Source organism: Schistocerca cancellata, chromosome 1 (assembly GCF_023864275.1).
Source record: "Schistocerca cancellata isolate TAMUIC-IGC-003103 chromosome 1, iqSchCanc2.1, whole genome shotgun sequence".
Classification (NCBI taxonomy): domain Eukaryota; kingdom Metazoa; phylum Arthropoda; class Insecta; order Orthoptera; family Acrididae; genus Schistocerca; species Schistocerca cancellata.
The window spans coordinates 764,325,367-764,350,777 of record NC_064626.1 but is presented as its reverse complement, the minus strand read 5'-3'; the positions used below and the strand labels follow the sequence as shown (position 1 = coordinate 764,350,777).

Genomic DNA, 25,411 nt, shown 5'->3' with positions numbered 1-25,411 from the left:
GCAGAACACTTAGAAAATGTAACAGACTTATTAAGGAGACTGCCTATACTACGCTTGTCCGTCCTCTTTTAGAATACTGCTGCATGGTGTGGGTTCCTTACCAGGTAGGACTGACGGAGTACATCGAAAAAGTTCAAAGAAGGGCAGCACGTTACGTATTATCGCGAAATATGAGAGAGAGTGTCACAGAAATGATACGGGATTTGGGCTGGAAATCATTAAAAGAAAGGCGTTTTTCGTTGCGACGGAATCTTCTCACGAAATTCCAATCAACAACTTTCTCCTCCGAATGCGACAATATTTTGTAGACACCGACCTACATAGGGCGGAATGATAACCACGATAAAATAAGGGAAATCAGAGTTCGTACGGAAAGATATAGGTGTTCACTCTTCCCGCGCGCTATACGAGAATGGAATAATGGAGAATTGTGAAGGTGGTTCGATGAACCCTCTGCCAAGCATATAAATCTGATTTTCAGAGTATCCATGCAGATGTAGATGTAGATGAAAGCCTACCTCGGGGCTCTCTTTTCACCTGCAAGGTAGCAAGCTCCAACGTCCTTCCCAAAATTCTGGTTCCAATGTTCGGCTAAAAATTCCTTCTCACTCCACCTCGTAAAACATTTGCGCAAATAGTCACTATAGGATGTCCTACCTGCTGTCCATCCGCACACCGGCGCCATGGCGCGTCACAAAGACGCGTGCTGGGCCCTGCTGTGGCAGCGACTGCCTCCCCTCGCTGGCCTTCTATGGAGGACTCAGCAGGGTCCCTGACTGTTCCGGCGCCGGCCGCGGTGGTCTAGCGGTTCTAGGCGCGCAGTCCTGAACCGCGCGGCTGCTACGGTCGCAGGTTCGAATCCTGGCTCGGGCATGGATGTGTGTGATGTCCTTAGGTTAGTTAGGTTTAAGTAGTTCTAAGTTCTAGGGGACTGATGACCACAGACGTTAAGTCCCATAGCGCTCAGAGCCATTTGAACCATTTGACTGTTCCGGCGCTTGGCTCCGCGCCCGTGACGCCCAGTGAGCTTCCATAATATTCCTTTACTTCCAGCCAACACGCAAATCTGTTTTACATTTCTATGGAAACTGACAATTACTTGTACATTTAATATCAATTCATTTCTCCGATAGTAATTAATTATTCAGATCGAGTATGGGTCTCTACTATGAATTTGTATGAATTTACATAGGTTGCATAACTGTTCCAAAAAACAGTCCAATAACACTTTTCATTTCTAGGCAGGTGTCGCAGATTCCTTGGGTGGTACTCATTGAGCTATTGTTGACGACTCAGTTGTATGCACAATTTGTCAGCCCTGAAATTCAAGACATCTTTGCCAGAACTGTACATTAATTTGGTGTTATAATTGGAAGCGTACCTTAAGTATGAATTATTACACGATCACGTGGTGAAAAAGTTTTCATCGATCCGTAGGCTGGTTCGAAAATGATATTGCTTCACTAGACATGGTCCTACTCGAGGCAGTATCCCGTTGCCTTCGTCCTACGTTTTATTTTATTTATTTATTTATTGTTCCGTGGGACCAAATTAAGGAGAAGTCTCCACGGTCATAGAACGAGTCAATACATGAAATTATAACAAGATATTAGAAACAGATAAAATGAAATATAAAAAAACATAGTCAGGTGACAAGTCGTAAGTTTAAATAAAGAAAATCAACAATGTAACACTGGAATTTTCTTAATTTTTTAGCTCTTCCAGGAGCTCCTCAACAGAATAGAAGGAGTGAGCCATGAGGCAACTCTTCAGTTTGGGCTACTGCTAAGATTTTTGAGTTCTTGTGGTAGCTTATTGAAAATGGATGCAGCAGAATACTGCACTCCTTTCTGCACAAGAGTCAAGGAAGTGCATTCCACATGCAGATTGGATTTCTGCCTCTATTAACTGAGTGAAAGCTGATAACTCTTGGGAATAGGCTAATATTGCTAGCAACAAACGACATTAAAGAAAATATATACTGTGAGGGCAATGTCAGAATTCCCAGACTATTGAAAAGGGGTCGACAAGAGGTTCTCGAACTTACACCACATATAGCTCGAACAGCCCGTTTTTGAGCCAAAAATACCGTTTTTGAATCAGAAGAATTACCCCAAAAAGTACCATACGACATAAGCGTATGAAAATATGCAAAGTAGACTACTTTTCGTGTTGAAGTGTCACTTATTTCAGACACTGTTCTAATGGTAAATAAAGCAGTATTTAGTTTCTGAACAAGATCCTGGGCATGGGCTTTCCACAACAGCTTGCTATCTATCCGAACGCCTAGGAACTTGAACTGTTCCGTCTCGCTTATAATATGCCCATTCTGTCTGATCAAAATATCGGTTATTGTTGAATTGTGAGTTACAAACTGTAAAAACTGAGTCTTACTGTGATTTAGCATCAAATTGTTTTCCACAAGCCACGAACTTATTTCATGAACTACATTATTTGATACTGTTTCAATATTACACACAAGATCCTTCACTATCAAGCTGGTGTCATCAGCAAACAGAAATATTTTTGAATCACCTGTAATACTAGAAGGCATATCATTTATATAAATAAGAAACAGCAGTGGCCCCAGCACCGACCCTTGGGGAACGCCCCACTTAACAGTGCCCCATTGGGACTGAACATCACTACCACTCTCAATATTGCGGAGAATTACCTTCTGCTTTCTGTTCTTAAAGTAAGAGGCTAACCAATTGTAAGCTACTCCCCTTACTCCATAATGATCCAACTTCTGCAGTAATATTTTGTGGTCAACACAGTAAAAAGCCTTCGTTAAATCAAAGAAAACACCTAGCGTTCGCAACCTTTTGTTTAATCCGTCCAAAACCTCACAGAGAAAAGAGAATATAGCATTTTCAGTTGTTAAACCATTTCTAAAACCAAACTGAACATTTGACAGCAAATTATGTGAATTTAAATGTTCGAGTTGGCTTACAATGCAAGTTATAGGATGACGTACGGTGTAACGTGGACTTTGAAGCATGGTGCAGCTCGACGTTTTCCACGTCAAAAACATTGGCAGAGGATAAATGAAGTGAAATGAGACAGATTAAAATCCTAAGACTGGCCACTGACCGAACCAGAGACCCCTTGATTCGTAGTTGGCATTGTGAGAGAGTATAATAAAAAAAATCTGATACATTTTCGGTTCAGTATTCGAGCTACACCCTGGTATCCATGTCGATTGAATACTTTCTTACTTCTCCAGAGGTCGCTGGCCCTGTAGACTACACAGTACATCACCAATACTCTCCACTGCATTCTGCCTTTTGCTGTTTCCTACCAGTTTACTGCATTCAGAGCTCCCGTATATATCTTTAAATTGTCTTCCCATCTGTTTTTTTGGCCTGCGCAGCGGTGTTATTGTCGATTACATAGCTATTCATAACGTTGCAGAGTGAACTGAAGTGGGGCGAATGTGTACGAATAAAATCAGTTACAGGGAAGCAAATACAAAACAGCTTTATTTGGAGAATTCTGAGATGGACACTGTAATGGCAAAGGAGATCACATACATGACACATGTGCGAGATACAATTCAGTATTGCTCGAAGTTTTGGGATCATCCATCAAGTCAGAATAAAGAAGTATGTCGAAGAAATTCTGAAAGTCTGCTACTACGAATGTAAATCAACAGACTGAGGTAATATAAACGTGCTACACGGATGAAACTTCCTGGCATATTAAAACTGTGTGGCGGACCGAGATTCGAACACGGGACGTTTGCCTTTCGCGGTCAAGTGCTCTACCAATTTTTTTCTTTTTTTTGGCATTTTGTTCGTTATATTTGGTCGTAGCGGACGTCACATGACATCCGTTGAAGTTCGTTGCTGATTCTTTCACTCAGTGTTTTTTTTTTAATTTTTTATTATTATTATTATTATTACAGAGACCCACCAGCTCTCTGACCGAACACGCTGAACTACTGTGCCGACTGAGCTATCGACCCACCACTCAAGACCATCTTCACAGCCTTACTTCCGCCAGTACCTCGTCTCCTAGCATCCACCTTCCAACCCTGGTGTTACAGGAATGGTTAAGCACTTACGTGGAAATGTCTGAAGATAGACGAAGTTAAACACTGTTCAGCAAGCTTAAGGAATTAGTTATCTAAAAATATTTTTAAATTATTCCTCTGTCTGTATCGTGTATCTCGTGGCCAATAAGAACGAGGTGAGATAGAGCATTTACTGTACAAAAATATTTTACCTTCCATGGATAACCAGTAACGCTTATACAAGAGTAACACTCCACCCCACCGAGCTAGGCAGTTCGAAACAACCATCCGGCCTCCGGCGGGGACACAATACGACGGTGCTAAAATCAACTACGTTGCATTAAACGTGTTCTTTCGAGCCTTCGCTGTAGTCCTTGCAATGTTTACTAACCCGGATCATTATCTACACTCCCCTCCACCAATTTCCTTTTTTATGGCGCATCTGCCGTTTTCTACTAGCTTATAAGTAAGGTTGAAACTATAAATTGTCAATATATACTGTAGTGCAGTAAATTAATTTAGTGCGAGAAATCTGTTTCTCCAATAGAATTAAGAATTTTTGCAGTTTAGCTCTGCATACATGCCGTTTGTCGCCTAACTTTTTCATTTACTTTGGAAGTAGGTTCAAAATGAGGTTCCAAAGCAAATTACAGCGAGAAAACCAAAAAGATCGCTTTCTTTCGCTCCCAGTAATTACGAAGTACAATTCTGAGGACATGTTAATTCACCACACCGAATTATGTTTACTTTTCCAACTCGTAAAGTCGATTGTGTGGTACCATGTCGCTCCCAGATTAAAGGCAAATCATTAAACTGTAGTGAGCTATTGATGGTGACAAGGAAACTAAAGGCTTACTTCGATGTTCTACATAGGACTAACCTTTGCGTCATGTAGAGCGAGTGCACTGACCTCACAAATGACTATGCTTGTCCTGCATAAGTGATCTACGTACTTAAGGTGCATCAGAATTTGTGGTTACGGAGTTTTTCGCGATGGAGTCCTTGCATAAAAAGTTTTCTGTTCGCTCATCATCATCATTTAAGATTGATTATGCCTTTCAGCGTTCAGTCTGGAGCATAGTCCCCCTTATAAAATTCCTCCATAATCCCCTATTCCGTGCTAACATTGGTGCCTCTTCTGATGTTAAGCCTATTACTTTAAAATCATTCTTAACCGAATCCAGGTACCTTCTCCTTGGTCTGCCCCGACTCCTCCTACCCTCTACTGCTGAACCCACGAGTCTCTTGGGTAACCTTGCTTCTCCCATGCGTGTAACATGACCCCACCATCTAAGCCTGTTCGCCCTGACTGCTACATCTATCGAGCTCATTTCCAGTTTTTCTTTGATTTCCTCATTGTGGACACCCTCCTGCCATTGTTCCCATCTACTAGTACCTGCAATCATCCTAGCTACTTTCATATCCATTGTAAGTAGGCTGTTTAGGTTCTTATATTGGGACGTTTCACCGTAACCTCAACCTTATTGATAAAGTAACCTGAATCCACCCAGCTTTCGCTCCCATACAACAAAGTTGGTCGAAAGATTGAACGGTGCACAGATAACTTAGTCTTGGTACTGACTTCCTTCTTGCAGAAGAGAGTAGATCGTAGCTGAGCGCTCACTGCATTAGCTTTGCTACACCTCGCTTCCAGTTCTTTCACTATGTTGCCATCCTGTGAGAATATGCATCCTAAGTACTTGAAGCCGTCCACCTGCTCTAACTTTGTTCCTCCTATTCGGCACTCAATCCGTTTATATCTCTTTCCCACTGACATTACTTTCGTTTTGGAGATGCTAATCTTCATACCATAGGCATTACACTTCTGATCTAGCTCTGAAATATTACTTTGCAAACTTTCAATCGAATCTGCCATCACAACTAAGTCATCCGCATATGCAAGACTGCTTATTTTGTGTTCACATATCTTAATCTCACCCAGCCAGTCTATTGTTTTCAACATATGATCCATAAATAATATGAGCAACAGTGGAGACAGGTTGCAGCCTTGTCTTATCCCTGAAACTACTCTGAACCATGATCTCAATTACAGTCAACTCTAACTGCTGCCTGACTATCCATGTAAAGACCTTTAATTGCTTGCAAAAGTTTGCCTCCTATTCCATAAACTTGTAGAACAGACAATAACTTCCTCCTAGGAACCCGGTCATAAGCCTTTTCTAGATCTATAAAGCATAGATACAATTCCCTGTTCCACTCATAACACTTCTCCATTATTTGTCGTAGGCTAAAGATCTGGTCCTGACAACCTCTAAGAGGCCTAAACCCACACTGATTTTCATCCAATTTGTCCTGAACTAATACTCGCACTTTCCTTTCAACAATACCTGAGAAGATATTACCACAACGCTGATTAAAGAGACACCTCTGTAGTTGTTACAAACTTTTCTGTTTCCATGTTTAAAGATTGGTGTGATTACTGCTTTTGTCCAGTCTGATGGAACCTGTCCCGACTCCCAGGCCATTTCACTCAGGGAACATCATGTCATTTTACTCAGGGAACATCATGTCATCCGCAACTGTGTGAGCGGCTGTTAGTAAACAAAACACTAAAAGGTGAACTTCGTATGTCAGCAACCAAATGGAAGAGTTCCAAGACAAAATTACTCTATAAGCACTGGATACTCCATTGTAGACCGAACATTTTAATGTAGAAGACTATGGTGGGGTAATTATCAGAACACTGTTAGCAAGTTGGACAGCAAACAACATGCAAAAAGAGACACTCTCGAAGTCACTTGATTCCAGATCAGAACATCCCGTTATAGAGACGGTCTGAAAGGGAGGAATCGTTAGGTCTATGAGTTTAAGAAGCTCAAACTGATAAAGAGGTAATCAACGTTAATGCTATTCGAAGACGCATCCCGAGACTTTATGTGTTACAACAATGTATCAACACCTCGTGACTTAAATTTTTCCATTCTCTACGTACGTTTGCTGATAACGTATTTGCAAGTAAGGATAATTGTGATTCATTCCAGCGGTAAACTAGACGGAAAGTAAGATCGCTCTTTAACATAAACTGAGAGATAAAACGGTATCAAGGAACGGACAACGCTTACCGCGCCCCAAAAGTTTACCAAATAACGAGTTATGGCTTGTATCTGGCCGGATTTCCGCTGGCGAGTACGTTACGGGCTACTGCGTTTTGCGGTTTTGTAAACAAGGTTAACGTCCCCATTGTCTGGGGATCCGCTCTGTTTTATCGACAATTAACTTTTTCCTAAAGTATCCCGAGTAACAGGTTTTTAGACTGAATATTGCGTGTAGCTCAATGTGTCAATTGACAATTCAGAGGCACTTTGCCATTCAGCACGCAATAGTCTGCCTATTGAGGATGCAGAGCTAATGCAAGTAATGGAGCTCGAGGAAGACATTTGATCTTACACAGCTTCGAAGGTGTTATGAAACGTCCCCTTAGAGCAAATTATACATATGAAACGTCCACTTAGAACAATTTATACAAGCCTGTGCTTAACCTGACACACAATATTATTTAGCGCAACGCAATCTGACTTTCAATAACCCCTACAAAACAATGGCCCTGACTAACTTTAACCTATACCTTTTACAAATCACTTACCTCACAAAAATCTTCGCTACTCAAGCTACTGCAAAACAGCGAGCGCCACTACTGCCAGCTAAATAAAAGATTCAAACTACTGAAGGTACTAACTACTGATAGGGATAGTTAGCAAATGAAAGATATTAATAGAGAACAAACAATGTATTTACCTTAATATTCATAATTGACATTCAGTCTTACAGATTATCAAAACTCCGCCATCTCTCTCCACACGTCCACCACTGCTGGCGGCTCACCTCCAACTGCCCAACGCTATCTGCTGTTCACATCCAGCTATAGCAGTTCATGACAACAATGGCAGGCAACAATGCAAACTAGCCACATACTGCACACAGCACAGCCAGTGATTTTCATACAGAGAGCGCTACGTAACGTTGCCAATAAGAAAACATAAACATCAAACTTACATAAAGAAAACATAAACAGCCTACTTACATAGCCCCCATGCTCCCCACAAAAATTTTTACAAATGGTGTTGGGCACTGGCCAATACAGATTTGACAAAAATTTTTCACAATTACAGTAACAAAGATATAAAATGCACACACTTATTTATACAATGTTGGTCAACAGCTAAAATTTTCTCACAGTCCATAAAGACAGTCCAGATTGTTCATCATAATAGTAATGACAGTTTTTGTTTTTCACAAAGTCTCATTAGTAAAAGAAATTGCACATAGAAGTAGTGGATTTCCATGCAGTCTTGAAGAAGTAGTGTTGTCCTTCCAACGGAAAGACAGTGCTGACTCTTGAAATGCTGACAGGTAATGGGCCACAATGGAGCAAACCCACAGCAGAGTCATTCTAAGTTCTGACGAATATTGGTAGGTAGGTCATCACTGAGCAGACCCACTCCAGTCCTGGTAGAGAGTATGGTATTGATGGGCCACCAGAGATGCAGACCCACTGTAGTCCTTGTAGAGATGGCCAGCAGCCATCTGTTGTGACTGTGCAGGTGCACAATCACCATTGAAGAGTCTTGCGGATAATAGAGCAAGTCCATAACCACCACTTGTGCATTCACAAAGTTTTTGGGAATTGTCCTTAGAACCAGCAATGCTGTTATCCAGTCCCTTGCTGAATTATTAACACACGTGCAAACACTAACAGTCCCTACTTCTCACATATTGTCCATATAGTATGACCAACAGAAAAGTGTGCAGTGAAATGAATGCTTACAAGTTAATAATATGATGAACTGGTGTCAATTACAATTTTATGACGTAAGAATACAATTACAAAGGTACAAAATACATCATTAAAAACATAACAATACAGATAATATTTGTAGTGCAGGCTTTACAAAACAATAGAAATAAACATATACATCAGTGTTACAGGAATGATGACATGAGTACATACATAAAAGATCAGAATCACTTTTAAAAATTCAACTTCACACATGAGCATTAAAACAAAACAGAATAAATAAAGTCTAAGCATCTTTACAAAGAAAATAACAGAGTATTAGAAAAATTCTACAACATAGCTCTCATCAGCTAAACACATAAAGACAGGAAAAACACAAATACACACGGGTACCCAAACACATAGTGGGATAACACAAAAGGAAAGGACAGGGTTTGTTTTCAGTGTAACATTTGGTACTGCAGTCCACCCCACAACTTCATTCGATATATGTTTCCTCGTATTTCATCCTTTGTTTCCACCAAAAAAATCCTATCTAAGCATGCTTTCTGTATTTATATGTTCACATATTGCTTACCTCATCATTTATTTACAAGAAAATCCTACCTATACCTCGTTCCTGTATTCTATTCATATTTCTTTTAAAATAATTATTTCTGATTGTACAATACTCATTGGGGCCCAAATCTTTCTTCGCAATGCATTCTTTACCTATTCTCCATAGTCAGTTTCTTATATAGTCTACCCCCTCTTAAGCTAACTTAAATCTACTGAGCTCAGATATATATACCAAGGGACGAGGCAATGCAGCATCACAACAAATCAACACAAACAGAAATGACAAAAAATGCAAATTGGCAAAGCTAGCAGCATAAATTAGCAAAAGTCAAATTCAATAACACTATGCCTGGCAAACAGCAGCAACTTATACCTAAACATGACATAGCTCAAGCAGAAAAAATATTACAGTAAAAACAACAATGCAGACAAGGGAAATGCATATTCACATCTTAATGTCTATGTAATTAAAGTGGTGCACCATAACAACTGATTGTAAAAAATATTACCATGTACTTGAAAAGAAAATTATGTGTTAATGTTACTAGTTCCTTCTAATTGTTCTTTCCTTTCCAAGTGCTCCTTTTGTAAAGAATGTGGATCATAAAATAATTATTTAATAAATCTGTTGACAGAAAGAGTTCACATTAGCAAATGCATTTCATTTTTATAAGAGCAATGCTGCAACACAGCTGGAAACCAGACATCAAATGAAATAAGCAACTACGAAAAGCAAAGCATAAAAATATCATTCAGTAGTCATGTGACATTTCATTTCATAAGTTAATTGCTCTCAACTCTCGTACAAAGACTCTTGTCATAATCAGGTGTGCAGATGTAAAAATATTTCTTGTCAATTCATAAGCATTTCAATAATTAGCACAAAGTGCGAGTAATCATTGTTTTTAAGTAACGAGGGTGTCGCATTAGCGATGAAAGGCACGCCCTAATGGCTTGTTCTCCAGGTGTTTGACACAGCTGTGTGCCCACAACGCATTACAAAAATCATATGTTTTCAAGTAGCGAGCGTGTCGCATTAGCGATGCCCTCTACAAGGAAATGTCATTAACAGGGGTATAGACCTCTCTTTGTCCTTCTCTTCCACCTGTGCCTCTGGCACACCCTAATGGCTTTCTTTTCTACCTGAGCGTCTGAAAAGGCTTGTTCTCCAGGTGTCTGACACACCTGGGTGCCCACGTCACATTATGTGCAGGTGGTCACTTAACTTTCTTACGGAAATATTTACGACAGTAGTTTCCGCTACAGTGACAGTCTCATATAAAAACATTTCACAGGTCAAGAATTTTATTGACATAAACATACCTCAACAGCATAATACACATCGTCGTCGTAAAAATAACATCATAACACCTCAGTCAAATGTCAAAAACGTCGTAGCTTCCTGCAGTAATTTCAAAACCTAAAGAAAATTCTCTGCTCATTTCAGTAGTGTCATCTACCTCAAACGTACTTTAAAAATTATGATCTCATACCAAAATACATCATTCAAAGCTCTCATAGTATCACAATGGTACCAAAAAAATATGAACAGTGCAAAAGGTACAGACAAAGTACAATTTCTTAAGTGTGAAGTAATCCAACTCTGTAATTGCGTAAACATGTGTCACTGACGTAGTAAAAGGATGTTTGTTTCTCTGTTAAATGATCAGATAGGTGTGTAATTTATGTGTTAGAGAAATATGGTACCGATGTGTAAAGTTGTATAAGCAAATACCATATTAGCTAGGGCTCCTTGTGCTTGCCAAACACATGGTACACAAAGTAGGCGTGTACCCCCCTGAGGTTTATTGTAATTATACCCTCAGGTGTTACAGATTACAGCAATGGAATGAAATTTATCACGGAAAACTTTCTTTGTAATTCAAAAATCTTTAAAAATAAATGTTTTAAGTACAAAATTAATCACTCAAATACGTGTCCAGTAGCGCTAAATATGCGTCTTGCTGTAAGATAATCTCTGGGAAGTGTCGTAGTTATTGTCCTCCGAAAGCTAAGTTCTGCAGAAGTCAATGTACTTACCTCATGATACACAAAAGTGAAATGCTTTGCGTATAGATAACTTAGTTATTATGCTTATTGTTGCGATGAAGAAATTAGTGTGCTGTAAAGTATTGTTGTGCTACGGAAAAGGCTGTCTCATTGTAGCTATACCACAAAAGTTACTACTAAAACATGTTTTACTTTCCAGAATAATTCAGAAAAACTGTGCAGATAAAAAACAGATACACCACAAAAGCAACATTGTAAATTGTCACTCATTAGTAACGTCGTGATATAATCGTGTAGCTGTCACACAAACCAACCACTGTGTCATCTGGCATTTCACAGAAAGCACCTCAAATCCAGAATCCACTCGTAAGCAAACCAAAATGTTGCATGTTAACAGTTTCTTAAGTCTGACAAATTGTACAAGTAGCGTGAAGTGAAAATTGCAAAGACTAAGTTAAAAAGCAGATTATCTGTCAATAAATGGTTTTACATGAGAAATGTGGTGTAGCCCTTTACTCTTCCTAGCACGCAGAGTTTCAACTTTAACGCAATTATCATGTGGTATACGTCGGTAAAGAATACTGGAATTTTGCTCAAGGTTAGCGTCAATGTCATTTTTCTCGGAGCCAGCCGGCGCACGCAGCTGCCTGCGGTGCGAGTCATTGTCTGTTTCTTTGTTGGCGTGCGCCGTTACTGGGATTAGGAGGCCTAACTTCCACAAATTCGCCTTGCCGATAGGGCCCAGCTCTGTTTAAAACTCGCCAGTTCTGATGCAGTTCAGGTCTGTCGTTACGATCATATCGTCTGTCGCCATGTCGGTAGTTTACATAGTTTCTTGTTTGTCGGTCATGTGGTAGAGAATTTCTCCCGGAATCGTAACTGCGTGCTGAACTGTTGCGTCTGAAGTTATTCTGTCTCCCTTGATAATAATTGTTTTGGTTTCCATATTGTCTGTTTCTATGGTAATCTCTGTCATATTCATTACTACGGAAAGGTGATCTTTCCCTGTAACTATTACTCTGCCAGTGGTTGTCATATGGGTGGTGTCTGTTTTGGTCACGATTTACGTTGTAAGAATAGGTTTGTCGTGGCCATTTATTGTTTCTGTCGTCACGGAATTGTGACGGATGTGACCTGTAGTGATTGTTTTCCTGTTTTCGCATCCCGCGACTGTCTGTGTCAATTTCCAGTTCTTGTAACAGTCCCTGAAAAGCTTCAATGTCGTCTTTGCAACGTCCTGCCAAAATAATATGTCGTAAATGTTCAGGCAGTTTGATTAAGCAAATGCGGATGAGTTCTGAGGGGCTGTATGGGTTTGACAGGTATTGATTCTTGTGCAACATGTCTTCAAAATATTTCACAAGACTGGAAAATTCAGATTGTTCAAAGTGTTTCATCATCATGATGCTATGTTTTACGCGATCTTGTGTAGCTTGTGACCAATATGCTGAGAGGAACGCATGGTAAAATTCTCCTTCACTGTGACAATCGTGAATGACCGAGCGCATTCTTACAGCTGGTTCATTTTCTAAGTAGCCACACATAAATTCTAATCTGTGTTCTAATGACCAGTTGGGAGGAAAACAATGAGAGAATTGATGGAGCCACGCTTGTGGATGAATGTCGTTGGCAGAATTCTTGAATGTTTTTAATTTACGTGTAGTAATGAACAGCTTATAGTCAAAATCATCATGTCGGCGAGTCACATATCGGTCATTGTTACGTCGTTTCGGCGGTTCCATTTCAAATTTCGGTGTACCTTGCCAATTTCTTTCATAATTACCGAAATGCCCTGTGCTATTATATTGTGGCTTTTCCGTATTTCTAAGTTCCTCTTCCCGTGTTGGAGCGCGAGTGTCCTCTGAAATATGTAATTCTTGTATCACCTGTGTCAACTGATCTTGTACTTCCCGGATTTCTCTTTTGTACTGTGTATTAATTTGATTTTGATTTTGTCTGAATTTTCTAATTTGTTCATACTCTTCTGTGTCAGTGAAGGCTACGGGTCTTGTGTCATTCAGATCATCATCTACCTTTGTAGATAAGTTAGTGACCTGATCCGAAAGTTCAGCTACTTTCTCCGATAGTGAACACATTTCCTCAGTGTGTTTTTCTGAACCAAGTTTCAGAGTGTCCATTTGTGTTGAAATCGAATCTACTGTGTTCTTTAAGTTTTCCTGAGTTTTTGCCAGTTGCGTAACCGAATCGGTAGATGCAACTGAGTCAATTTTAGCCCACAAGGTCTCATGATTTTCATGAACAATGGTTTGCAGCTCTTTTATGGCTGCTTCGTGATTCTGTAATACATTCTCATGACGCGAAAAAATAGGTTGGAAATGCTCACAAATTTGTGTTTTTACGTCATTACAGACTTTCTGACATTTCGATTCTATTTTATGTAACTCAGTAGTTAAATCTTCACGTGTTTGTTCAAGCATATGTTCCACTGAGTCTAACTTTTGAAGCTTTTGTTCCATTGTGTCTAACTTTAGAAGATTTTGTTCCATTGTGTCTAACTTTTGAAGATTTTGTCCCATCTGTCTCTGATTTTGTTCCATTTGTTGCATTAATTGCAATAATAATGTATTAGTGTCTGGAATCTGTTTCTCTATGCTTTTTGGCAGTGCGTTTTCACCGGCAGCATTCACATTTTGACAAGCAGAAAATGTGTCTTGACTCATTTGAGAAAACGGTGAGGACGCAAAACCTGAATCTACAGTATTTGCAAAATTGTGTCCTGTCATTTCGGATTCCTGAGGCGAGCTGTTGCCGACCGATCGATCGATAATGCTTCCCTGTTCACTACCTGTTTCACTGCCTACGCCATTGTCTGACGCCCGCTCCATTTCCCTATGCACAGTTACCAAATTACTACTTTGAATATTAGTTAACTCATTACATGGTGGGGCCAACACACTGCTTTCGTCTTCACTGTCATTTCTCAGTTTACTTTGGAGTCGAGTGTTACGTTTTTCACACGCCATTATTTTCACAATATTTCACACGATAACACAGAAAAGCACAATTTGAATAGCAAAAATAAGAGAACACATTAACATAGCACTGAAAATAATATCTAGTTAATTGCAGCTGCGAAATACTTGGTGCAAATCTACATGCATGCCACAACTGTTTTACTGTGCAACAATGAAAGTCTGCAACTACCCAGGAGATTCTCTCTACAATTACGCACTAGCAATAAACAAAAGCTACATTAAATACACAAACTACAAGAAAAAATCAGAAGATTCCAGTGAGGTATCCTAGGCTAAGGGTCGACATATGAAACGTCCCCTTAGAGCAATTTTTACATGTGAAACGTCCACTTAGAACAATTTATACAAGCCTGTGCTTAACCTGACACACAATATTATTTAGCGCAACGCAATCTGACTTTCAATAACCCCTACAAAACAATGGCCCTGACTAACTTTAACCTATACCTTTTACAAATCACTTACCTCACAAAAATCTTCGCTACTCAAGCTACTGCAAAACAGCGAGCGCCACTACTGCCAGCTAAATAAAAGATTCAAACTACTGAAGGTACTAACTACTGATAGGGATAGTTAGCAAATGAAAGATATTAACAGAGAACAAACAATGTATTTACCTTAATATTCATAATTGACATTCAGTCTTACAGATTATCAAAACTCCGCCATCTCTCTCCACACGTCCACCACTGCTGGCGGCTCACCTCCAACTGCCCAACGCTATCTGCTGTTCACATCCAGCTATAGCAGTTCATGACAACAATGGCAGGCAACAATGCAAACTAGCCACATACTGCACACAGCACAGCCAGTGATTTTCATACAGAGAGCGCTACGTAACGTTGCCAATAAGAAAACATAAACATCAAACTTACATAAAGAAAACATAAACAGCCTACTTACAGTGTCACTAATCAATTACGTAGTAGAGGTGGAGAAACGAATAGAGCTAGATAGCACATTGCTAAAACACTGGATGCACCTTCAGAATGATGGAGGTTCAAATTCCCGCTAGGGTATCCAGATTTAGTTTTGTAGACTCCATCTCTTCAGATCGACCTGGTGGAGCTTTCAGTTGCACTTTATTCATCGTATAATAGGAATAAATTTCCACTCAAGTGTCTTTAATTTGAGATATTCATAATGCATCATCGAATTTGGAATTGTGTAATACCATGTTCAGATGTTAATGTACTTGTGCTGATTAATTGTAATCCATATACGTCATCCAGATGGAAATGGTATTCACAGATTTCGAAATTGACGTTAAAATCAAGCAGTCAGCACAGGTAAAGAGACTAATTTCTAATTTCTAATGGAGGACTTATTAGTAGGTTCTCTCGCTGACAAAGTATTAACAAATCAGCCAGCTGGTAGACGTCCAAGAGATCGTCTGTAAACCAGAAAGTTAGTGACCGTGGAAGAAGCAGATCCAACAGCCAGTATTAATGATACTCGAGACATAAGTAACGGGGCAAACACATTTAATCAATTTTTGTCAGATCACGATGCTATTCTGTCATGATTCGTGAACTGGATATGGTGTTCATTTCGTAAGGTTTTATGTTTATGTACTGTATATTTTTTGTCTTATGTCCTGGGCCTAAATGGCCTGTTAATGTGCAATAAATGATGGTGATGGACTTATTACTTGCATAATATACGCTTACAGATGATCTTGAAGGGAATTTTGTTCTGGATGACGTGTGGGTTCCGATTGCTCAGAACAACTATATAGACATCTGAAAGTGACCTGCTCGTTTAGTGTACTTGTAAAGCATAGCACGCTAGCTTGGAGACGGGTAGCTGGTACAGACCCGAGTCGAATCCTTGCAGCGAACTAATGACCGTGACATTGGCCGTCTTCAGCGTGGTTTTTAGGCGTTTTCCCAAGATTGTTTAGGCAGTTGCTGAGTTGATTCCAAAATTTCACTTCACAGAATACGTTACCTAAACAGTTAAAATACGACAACACACAAAACAGAGTTCATATTTTTCACACACAGATGGCGACTTTTATGCCTTGGGTTACCTTGAGGACTGCAGAATGCAGGAAGGGCAGGAAGGGCATCAGGCACAAAATTAAAATAAAATCTGGCAAATCTCTTAACAGACGGAATAAAGGCTAAAGAAAAAAATACAGACGTACGAAGATAGGAGTGCTTAATACCGAAACCAATAACATACTACGAAATCTTTATGAAAGGAACCAGAGCGAAGATTTATGCCGTCTACGAGTCAGATCTAGGTTACCCACAGTTCGCCAGAACGGTTGACTTGAAAAGGACACGTTCGATTTCCTTCCGCATTCTTCTCCGATCCAAGCTTGTTCTCCACCGACCTCGCCATCGACAGGACGTTAAAGTCCATACTCATTTTCGGAAAATCTTTTGATAATCCACCTTACCCCGTTGCTGGTAGAATGAGTAACCACTAACCTGTACCATGTCAAGTATAATAGAATAAACCATTTCCAGTTACTACAGTATATTTCGAAAAAGTGAAACATCAAGAGCGAGAGATGTGATCGCAATTAAATTTCTTCCACACTACACAAAATGATTAGTATTACAGAGCTGTACATGCACTGTGACTGTGGAAATTCAGTACGGAGTAGCGCCACCACGTGCTGCGACCAGAGACGCTAGTCTTCGTGACGTGGAATCAAAGCCTGAACATGCTGCTGGGGACTATCCTGCCACGTGGTTTTGTAGGCATGTCCACAAAGCGTCAACTGTGATGCAGGAAGACCTAGATAAACAAGATGCCGACAGACCAAATTCCAGACGTGTTCTATTGGTGACATGTGAGGTGAACGGGGAGGCCAGGGCAGCTAGATGCCATTTTGAGAGATTACATTCGGATACTTTCAAGTCTGGATCTCCACATCCGCATATCCACTTCACGAAAACGTTTTATTCACGTACTACGTTAACCTATTTTTCAGAGTAGTTTCATTGTCAAAGAGCATCACGCATTTCTACAGTTACAGCTGAAAAGGGAGTTATCGAATGAAAGGGTGCTGATTGCGTTTCGTGAGAATGACGCAATTCTCATGGCATTAACGGGCACTCGCTCAGCGACCGTTGCTGAGCGACTCCGGTTGTTTTTGCGTTCTCGATTGTCGACGAAGTCACAGACGCCTCGGCTCATTGTCAGCGAAATAACGAATGTAATTACGCCGAAACAAAAGATACAATTACGGTAATCGGGTGAGCAGTTTGGTGGCTGAAGGCCGCTCCGGCCGGCCGGCCGCGGCTAATGAATGGGAAGCTGCGGAAATCCGCCGGCCGACACCCGGAATAATTCTTTTATGCGATTTGATTAGCTGCGAGGCAGAAAGAGCTCCGCCATTATGGCAGCGGCGCGTCTGTAATCTGCGCGGGCGGACAGGGCGGTAGGCTTTTTATTGCGCCAACTCAAATATTTGCTGAGCCGACTTGCACCGCGCTCGCCCGCCAGCACGCCAGTCCGGCAAATTTAATTTATGTAGGATCTGTTATAATGGAATCGACCAAGTTGTTATCGGGCAGAAAGGAAGAGAGACAGCGGAAGCGGAGGAAGAGCGAGGGAGGGAGCGAGCAACGGAGAGCAGAGCGCGCGCCGGCCGGCACAATGACAAGTAAATACAACACAAAAAAATATTAGCTCTTACTTCAGCGATCTCTTTATTAGTATTCATCGCCAGCCGGAAACGAGTTTCAATTAAAATTGAGTGCTTTTCCAGATCCGCCCGTCTGTGTGTCTCCGCGGTTTGTGGGAAGTCTAATTAAAATACTTCTATACGTATTAGCGGAGCTCTGTGGAGAGTCGGCGGCAGCGCCAGTGGCAGCGTAGCAGCCGGGCTTAGCAGGGCGCCAGTCGCTGACGGATTCCAGGAAACTGCGTCCTGAAGTCGGGCGGAGTCAGCAGACTTGAATTTGTGGGAACATTTGTAGAATTTACTGGCGCCAGTTCTTGTCAAATACTTTTGCATTCACTTCTTGTTCACGAGGAAGCCAAGGAACTAGTCTAAATTTTGCTTCGTTGTCGCTATCAGTGATGCTCAGTGTTTTAGAGGCTTTTGACCTGAATACTGGTCAGCGAGAGGTGGGCGCCGAAAACAGTAGCGTTAGACTTTCAAGTGGCTACAATTAAGACTGTGAAAACAGTATTTCCCGAAACACCCCTTTCCAGTTGCAAGTTTCAAAATGGCTCTGAGCACTATGCGACTTAACGTCTGAGGTCATCAGTCGCCTAGAACTTAGAACTAAGTAAACCTAACTAACCTAAGGACATCACACACATCCATGCCCGAGGCAGGATTCGAACCTGCGACCGTAGCGGTCACGCGGTTCCAGACTGAAGCGCCTTTAACCGCACGGCCACACCGGCCGGCTGCAAGTTTCACTTCAATAAATATCTATAGAAGGATAAACAAGAACTGGGATTGAGAGAGGGACGTAACTGTAGAGAGGAATTCCTGTTGTTTAGCCGCATGTGTTCTGCAGTGGCACATCTTCCCCTGAACAGTGTTATGAAGTGTGGATGGTAAGCCGGCCGGGGTGGCCGAGCGGTTATAGGCGCTACAGTCTGGAACCGCGCGACCGCTACGGTCGCAGGTTCGAATCCTGCCTCGGGCATGGATGTGTGTGATGTCCTTAGGTTAGTTAGGTGTAAGGAGTTCTAAGTTCTAGGGGACTCATGACCTCAGAAGTTAAGTCCCATAGTTCTCAGAGCCATTTGAACCATTTTGTGGATGGTAATAATGGTGGAAATGCGCAATGGAATTAAGATCACGCGTTTGGCAGACAATCAATGGATGGAAAATATGGTACTAGCATACCATTTGAAATGTGGAGCATTTTAACCCGCGGCACAGGACCACGAATGCTGTTGAAGGTTGCCGTATGGAACAAAACTGCTCAATAAAGCTTTCTTACAAAACAGCGAGAAATTAAAATTCATAAAATAAGACAAAAAGTTTAATCATTTGCAAAAAGAAAAAGTTAGGAATAAATAAAAATGAAAAATATTTCAAAATGCCTCTGTACTATGTGTATACCCGGGCCTAAGTCTGAATAAAATGTGACGGGATGGTCGTGTTATTACAACGTCGGAAAACCCACAGCGAAAATATTTGTGATCGGAAACACCACGTTGACGTCACTCATCGCAAAGTCCACTGCCGGAAATGCAGTCAGATTATCTATCCACTACTCTTGGATCCACGCTCAATACAATAACTCTTACAATAGACATCCTTGATACCAGATATCACTATCAGAATGATGTCGCCGAGGGCGACTTGAGACCACCCCACAACAGAAAGACTCTAGTCATCGTCTGACAGCACTGTATTTTTATTTGTTTATTGGTCATCAACTTGCGCCATACAGTCAGAATTTTCGCCATACAGACAGCCAGGTATTTTGCACAGATAATATCCAGAGTTGATATATTTGTTACAGATATTTACTGCTACAGTAAATCAAAATTTTGTTTAATTCACCGAAATATGTTGCACACATTTTGAAAATTATTTCTACTCTCGTGTCATTATGACAATTTTCGCATACAAAGAAAATATTGCGTCTCAGAGTAACATATCTAAAGAGCATATACAGAGGCATACAATGCTTAGACTTACTATTCGTATGTCCCTCGTGCTCTTAATTCGTTATGGAAATACTGAGAATCTTGCTTCGTGAACTTATTACCATAAATGGATAGGTCCATCGTTGTCAAGCCTGACCTCAGCTGCGACTAATATCAATGAAGAGTTGAATTACCTAGGTTGAGTGGATGTTTGGGATGCAACGCAAGCTGCCTATAGCAGTATGGACCTGCGTTAATTGCGAAGTAACCGGCAAGTTGGTTTCCTTTGCCACAAATGATAATTCTAGATGAAACTACTGCCAATTAGGAAGTTATTTCGAAGTTGGTCTGCTATCCACAAGCCACAAATATACATGGAACTTAAGTACGTTATACGTCCTCTAGGTGTTATATTGTTGAATAAGTAATATGGACTGTTCTTGTTCTGCTATATGTAGAACACAGTCGAGAGGTGTTCAGCAAGTAAAGCAACCATTAATTAATTTCATGAAGTAGTTGCAAGTTTGTTTTTGTCCATGGCTGAAATTTTTCTGGGTGATCATTGCGTTCTGATAACGAGCACGAGTCAGTGCCTGTGCGAGCGTCCACGCCCGCCAACATGCTACAATAGTAACGTAATTTAATTTCAAAGTCAAGAGTTTTAATTGATTTCGCTCACACTAAGTGAGCTGGCGACAGTTCGTTTACAGCAATTTCCAAACAGAGTCAAAATTAATTCACCATTTCGGACAAAACTTTCACTATCTAGTTTCCGTATTATTTTGTATATTTTTTATTTCTGTCGATCATTACTGCACGATAACGATCAAGTTATGACAACATCTGACTTTTTCCGGGTAATACTTTCAGTTCGGCTTCGATGTCTCATTCCAAATTAATATCAAACCATTAGCAACTCGGAAATTCTTTAATTAGTCTACCACCCGGAGAGAAAGTGAGAAGTTATATAATTACCGCATATTACAATTGCTCTCTCTCCGTACAGTCGTTAGTTAAATTGACGAGAAAGGCCTATTTTCCTCGCTGAAAGAAGTTCTTCAACATGGCACGTGAGACAACGGCATCAAACTTATATCATGGATGTCTGGTGACAGTCACAATTAAGACTGGTAAGACAGAGGGTCTTCGAACAATTGACGTCGTTCAGATTATTGGCATCTGACATATAAGACTCGCTTCTTCCGAGTCACACAGACGACCTAGACAAGGATGTACTGAAAGTTTCTCGATCTAATGAGGCCGCCGCGGCAGGATAAATTGTAACTTGGCATTGTCGCCTTGTGGCTAACAGCTGCGGCTATCAGCTAACTCCATTTGTTAAGAAGCAAATAAACGCCCACAAGGCACACCTCAGACGCCAGTTGAATGAGCCGTCTCCTAGCTACGGTTACTGAAGTCACTGTGAAACGTCCCCTTGGAAAAATTTATGAATGACTTTGCTGGTAAACCCCTTACGTTATTTGATTTTCAAACAGCTGAGCAAAACTGAACGTACTCAGACATTTCCCTCTTTACTTATTCTGATCAACACTAAACTGACACACAATATTTTTAGCGCAACGCAATCTGACTTCCAATAATTCCTACTAAAGAATGGCCTGACTAACAATAACCTATACCTTTCATGAAGCACCTACCTCACAAAAATCTTCGTTACTCGAACTACTGCAATACAGCGAGCGCCAATACTGCCAGCTAAATAAAAGATTCTAACTACTGAAGGCACTAACTACTGATAGGCATAGTTAGGAAATGAAAGATTTTGATAGAGAACAAACAATGTATTTACCTTAATAGTGTTCAAAAGTCATCATATATATATCAGTTCATGACATCCAGTCTAACAAATTTGCTCTTTCTGATGGACACACATCCAGATCATCCGCTCTCAAAACTCCGCCATCTCTCTCCCCCACATCCACTACTGCTGGCGGCTCACCTCCAACTGCGCAACGTTACGCACAGTTCACATACAAATGCTCAACATTACAATAGCGAATATTCCAACAATGCCAACCAGCCACAGACTGCATACAGCACAGTCAGTGATTTTCATACAAAGCGCTACGTGGCGTTACCAACATAAAAACCTAAAGAGCCTACTTACAATTGTCCTCTTCGAGAACGTCACTCGACTTTCAGCCACGGGATACCGAGATAAATGGTCGCCAGAGAACGATCAGGAACCCGATAGCATGGCAAAAGTGTCAGGGGCAGCTCACGTGAAAGTAACTGGTAGTCTTGATCCAGCTGTCAACGTCTCATACAGACGAACGATTGAAACGTACATAGACCTGCTAATAAATAACGGCCTCTATTTGCTCGTTAGTAGTCACTTCCTCTCCCTAATCCCTTCGGTTTCACCAAGTTCAGAGAAAGACTTCACTCCGTATTTCTAATTATGTTACACTGAAGCCCCAAAGAAACTGGTATAGTCGTGCGTATTCAAATAAAGTGATATGTAAACAAGCAGATTACGGCGCTGCGGTCGGCAACACCTACATAAGACAACAAGTGTCTGGCGCAGTTCTTAGATCGATTACTGCTGCTACAATGGCAGGTTATCAAGATTTAAGTCTGAACGTGGTGCTATAGTCGGCGAACGAGCGATGGGACACAGCATCTCCGAGGTAGCGATTAAGTGGGGATTTTCCCGTATGACCATTTCATGAGTCTACCGTGAATATCAAGAACCCAGTAAAACAACAAACCTCCGACATCGCTGCGGCCGGAAAAATATCCTGCAAGTACTCGACCAACGACGACTGAAGAGAATTGTTCAACGTGGCAGAAGTGCAACCCTTCCGCAAATTGTTGGCGATTTCAATGCTAGGCCATCAACATGTGTCAGGGTGCGAACCATTCAACAAAACATCATTTATATGGGCTTTCGGAGCCGAAGGCCCACTAGTGTACCCTTGATGACTGCAAGCCGGCCGCTGTGGCCGAGCGGTTCTAGGCGCTTCAGTCCGGAATCTCGCTGCTGCTACAGTCGCAGGTTCGAATCCTGCCTCGGGCATGGATGTGTGTGATGTCCTTAGGTTAGTTAGGTTTAAGTAGTTCTAAGTCTAGGGGACTGATGACCTCATATGTAAAGTCCCATAGTGCTTAGAGCCATTTGAACCATTTTTTTTTATGACTGCACGACATAAAGCTTTACGCCTCGCCTGGACCCGTCAACAACTACATTGGACTATTGATGGCTGGAAACATGTTGCCTGGTCGCACGAGTCTCGTTTCAAATTGTATCGAGTGGATGGACGTGTACGGGTATGGAGACAACCTCATGGATCCATGGACCCTGCATGTCAGTAGGGATCTATTCAAGCTGTTGGAGGCTCTGTAATGGTGCAGGGCATGTGCTGTTGGAATGATATGGGACCGCTGATACGTCTAGATGGGACTCTGACAGGTGACACATAAGTAAGCATCCTGTCTGATCACATCCATCCATTCAAGCCCATTGTGCATTTCGACGGACTTGGACAATTCCAGCAGGACAATGCGACACCTCATACGTCCAGAGTTGCTACAGAGTGGATCCAGTAACAGAGTTTAAACTTTTCTGTTAGCCACCAAACTCTCCAGACATGAACATTATTGAGCATATCTGGATGCCTTGCAACATGTTGTTCAGAAGAGATCTCCGCTCCCTCGTACTCTTACTGATTGATGGGCAGCCCTGCAGGATTTATGGTGTCAGTTCCCTCTACCACTACTTCAGTCGAGTCCATGCCACTCTTGCGTGCTCGCGGGGGCCCTAACGATATTAGCAGGAGTATCAGTTTCTTTGGCTCTTCAGTGTAGTTGCACAATACACACGTTACGGACACGTGGGTACTTAACTCGCCGTCTAGATTAGCGGATCCCAGCGTATCTAAGCAAATATGAGATACTCCCGACAACCTGTGTTCGAGCCATCTTCGGCTGTTGCACTGTCATGGACCAGTCTTTCTTCCCAGTGTTTTCGGTTTCTAGTTGGTCCATACCACTTCCAGCATCCGTTGTCATAAGGGTGAAAAACGGAATTAAGCGCTGTTATTCTACAATTTCCTAATTCAGTTTTTCTTCCGTATACCTTTATCATGAACTTTGTAAACCGATGCTGCCATACTTTAGGTGAAATAAAATAATGTCTTGTACAGTACTGTCGTTATAGGCCTAAAACTGAAACGCCAAATATTAACATAAATACATTAATCCTAATGTGTATGTGTGAATCATTTGCGACTGGTTTGTGGATGATTTATGGCCAGTAACAAGAAAACTGAACTGAGATTCGCCCAGAAAAGATCTTAACCCACCTACAATCACAAAACGTTATCAACATACCTGAAGTATGCGGAACGTGTTTAACGTTAAACAGTTAATTTGGTGCTTTTGGTTACTTGCCAATGAATGTCGTAATTGGCACTTTTTCTTTGTTGACGAGCAGAAAATTTCAAACAAAGAACTAGTAGCAGACTTTTAATCCATATACTGGTACTCTTCGTTCACCATGTAACATGTACCGAGGCACGAAGCTTGTTATTACAGTGTAAATTGAATTTTCGAAGATCGCGGGTCTACCGCGCTAGTGCGTCTCTTTTCTTTATTAATTTGCCTCACTGTACCCGCACGGAAAAATGACAGTGACAGAAAGCGACAGTCTAATCCATAGCGGTAGGTGGGCGCATAATTAACATTTTCCTGTCGTGCTGCTCGCCTTCGTGAGCACACGAATTAAAAACTTGCCGCTGGTCCTTGGAATAGCCGGTTATGGTAATTACAGCATATCTGAATGTACCAAGAAGTCTAACGTCTCTGGGAGAACTCCCAAAAGTTGTTGGAGGCTCTCCTAGATTCTTTTCTTATTGGTATTTCCATGCCCGTCTGAATATTTTGCAAGGACAAATGTTTTCCGCTACCGGAAACCGTTTCGAATAACGAGATCAGAAGTAACAATTATTCCTACAGTATCTTTTAAGTTTGAAACTTACGTTTTTCAAATGTCCTAACAATGCAATTCCTGGAATAACAATTATTTCGTAAGAAGTTTGGCAACAGGAAAAATCAAGAGCAGTGCATATGCTTTTATTTCCTTCTTTCTCAAGTATAGTCGTTTTCACGGTTCGCAGTGTTGTATCTGGAACAATATCGTCTCAGACTGTTTTCAAAAATGGTTCAAATGGCTCTGAGCACTATGGGACTCAACATCTTAGGTCATAAGTCCCCTAGAACTTAGAACTACTTAAACCTAACTAACCTAAGGACATCACACACACCCATGCCCGAGGCAGGATTCGAACCTGCGACCGTAGCAGTCCCGCGGTTCCGGACTGCAGCGCCAGAACCGCTAGACCACCGCGGCCGGCAGACTGTTTTCCAACAGAGGTATGTTCCATATTCGCAACCAATGCGAAAGCCATCTTGTGTCTAGTGCATGACCTCTCGCATCGGCTTGAAGCACAGATAACAATCTGTCTGACATTAGTCGCA

The 25,411-nt window shown here is 41.2% G+C and overlaps 1 long non-coding RNA gene across 1 annotated transcript in view; it reads left to right on the top strand.

The window, feature by feature from the left end:
- The window catches only part of LOC126162236 (uncharacterized), a 445,390-nt gene that overhangs the window by 267,784 nt on the left and 152,195 nt on the right, over window positions 1–25,411 (top strand). The window lies entirely within an intron of this gene.